The sequence below is a fragment of the Mirounga angustirostris genome, unplaced genomic scaffold (genome assembly GCF_029215605.1).
Source record: "Mirounga angustirostris isolate CCGP_5_RB_7025 unplaced genomic scaffold, mMirAng1.0.hap1 SCAF_83, whole genome shotgun sequence".
NCBI lineage: Eukaryota > Metazoa > Chordata > Mammalia > Carnivora > Phocidae > Mirounga > Mirounga angustirostris.
The window spans coordinates 118,330-121,518 of record NW_026991791.1 but is presented as its reverse complement, the minus strand read 5'-3'; positions in this window follow the sequence as shown (position 1 = coordinate 121,518).

Sequence of the window (3,189 nt, the reverse complement as noted above, 5' to 3'; positions counted from 1 at the left end):
TGTGAATAGAACTAGAGGGTATTATGCTAAGCAAAATAAGTCAGTCAGAGAGAGACAAGCACCGTATGATTTCACACATATGTGGAATTTAAGAAACAAAACAGATGACCATAGGGGAAGGGAAGGAAAAATAAAATAAGACAAAAACAGAGAGGGAGACAAACCATAAGAGACTCTTAACTATAGGAAACAAAGTAAGGGTTGCTGGAGGGGAGGTGGGTGGGGTAAATGGGTGATGGGCCTTAAGGAGGGCACTTGATGTAATGAGCACTGGGTGTTATATGCAACAGATGAATCACTAAATTCTATCTCTGAAACTAATAATACACTATATGTTAATTAAATTGAATTTAAATAAAAAATTAAAACAAACCAACCAAAAAAACCCAACTATTTTTCCCATGCACTTGTGATGATGAACACAGGGTGATGTGTGGAAGTATTGAATTACTATATTGTACACCTGAAACTAATATAACATGTATGTTAACTAACTGGAATTAAAATAAAAACTTAAGAAAAAAACAAACAAAAAAGCAGCAAGAAACTACTTAAAATGTCAGTTCTACTCAAAATAATCTACAGATTTAATGCAATCTCTATCAAAATACCAATAACATGGTATTAGAACAATAATCCTACAACAAATAATCCTAAAATTTGTATGGAACCACAAAAGACCCTGAATAGTCAAAGCAATCTTGAGAAAGAACAAAGCTGGAGATACCATGACTTTAGATATTAGTTATATCACAAAGCTGTAGCAATCAAAAAAATATGGTACTGGCACAAAAACAGATACATAGATCAATGGAACAGAATAGAAAGCCCAGAAATAAATCCAGGTTTATATGGTCAATGAATGTATGACAAAGGAGGCAAGAATATACCATGGGTAAAAGACAGTCTCTTCAACAAATGGTGCTGGAAAAACTGGACAGCTACATAGAAAAGAATGAAACTAAACTACTTTCTTATACCATACATGAAAATAAACTCAAAATGGATTAAAGACCTAAATGTGAGACCCGAAACCATAAAATTCCTAGAACAAAACATAGGCAGCAATTTCTTTGACATCAGCTGTAGGAACACTTCTCTAGGTATGTCTCCTCAGGCAAGGGAAACAAAAGTAAAAATAAATAATTGCAATTACCTCAAAATAAAAATATATAAACTTATGCAACTCAACATCAAAAAAATGAAATAATCTGATTAAAAAATGGGCAAAGACATTTTCCAAGGAAGATATACATATGGCCAACAGACACATGAAAAGATAGTCAACATCATTAATCATCAGGGAAATGCAAATTGAAACCACAATGAGATATTACCTTACACCTGTCAGAATGGCTAAAATTAAAAACACAAGAAACAAGTGTTGACAAGGATCTTTCTGATTATCTTTGGAAAATTCCCTATGCCATTCTCCTAAATTGGATTCCAAGTTTATTTCATATGTCTAGTTCTCTTGCTCCCACTCTTGCTCTTTCTCATTTTGCATGTGTTCCCTTGTTTTAGGGGAACACATTTTCCAGTACTTTATCATATTAAAAAGATGATATAAGGAAAGGGGCATTTTGATAATTGACCTCAATATGAATATCTCTTCAGTCCCTCTGCTCTAATTGGACTCATTTTCCGCTATACTTTGAATACTTGGTATCTTGGCATCCCCCTGGAATTCAATTTTATAGAATCTTTTGCTTCTCTCCTGTGTTGAATCTCTTGTTTTCTATATCCTATCTCTTTCTCTTTCTTGATTTACCTTGTTTGTTGGAGGACATCCTTCTGTTAATTTCTGAGCAAATATATATAGGAGAGATAATAGTTTTGAAAATTTAGGCATCTATAAAAATCTTCATATTACTCTTATTTTTGATTTATGGTTTGGGTGAAGTTGGAAGTATTTTCTCTGAATTTGATAGGATTGTTTCAATTGTCTTTTTTTTTTTTTTTTAGATTTTATTTATTTGACAGAGAGAGACATAGCGAGAGAGGGAACACAAGTAAGGGGAGTGGGAGAGGGGGAAGCAGGCTTCCCCGCCGAGCAGGGAGCCCGATGTGGGCTTGATCCCAGGACCCTGGGATCATGACCTGAGCCGAAGGCAGATGCTTAACGACTAAGTCCCCAGGCACCCCTGGTTCAATTGTCTTAATTCCATTGCTACTCTCGAGTACTCTTGGACTATCTGATTCCTTATTATGTATAAAGTAACCTCCCTGCCTCATCCCAGTGCTATAAAATATCAAAATGATATACCTTCAAGAGGGTTTATTTTCATTCCTTCATCCAAGTACTTTGTGAAACTTCATTCTAGAAATTTGTCTTTCAGTTTTAATTTTTTTTCTTAAATTATTTTATTAATGGCTTCTATACTTCCATTTTTCCTCTCTCTCTGTCTCTCATCTCTTTCAGGCTTCGTTATCCAGGTGTTAACTATCTTGCTTGATTCTCTAATTTCATATATTTTTCCTTGCTTTCCATTTCTTTATCATTTTGCTCCCTTTGTTGGAGATTTTCTTAACTTCATTTTCAAATTTTCTATTGAATTTCTCATTTCTGGATATCTATATTTATTTGGAAGATTTCTTTATTAGTTTCTGAATGTTCCTTATTTATTTATTTATTATTTTTTAAAAGATTTTATCTATTTATTTGAGAGAGAGAGGATGAGAGACAGAGAGCACGAGAGGGAAGAGGGCAGAGGGAGAAGCAGACCCCCCCGCTGAGCAGGGAGCCTGATGCGGGACTCGATCCCGGGACTCCAGGATCGTGACCTGAGCCGAAGGCAGTCGCTTAACCAACTGAGCCACCCAGGTGCCCCTGAATGTTCCTTTTTTAAACTACCATCATTTTCTTATTTCACAGATGTAATATATTTTCTTACCTTTCTGAAGATATTAACAATAAATTTTTAGGTTTTTTTTCTTCTATACTGTCAATTTCTTCAAAGTTACTTTGTTTGGAACCATGTTAAAGACTTTATCACATTTCTGTTTTTGATTTCATCATCATAATTAAGAGTGAAAAAATGTTGACTGAAAATATAGGTGGAAATTATTGACTTTAGCTGTTCTAGAATGATCTGAATGGGATTTTTGCTGGAGAATCTCAGTACTTTAGGTTTTCATAAGATTGTAGGTTTCTGAGACAGTTTTTTTATAAAATCCTCTTTGGAGTGC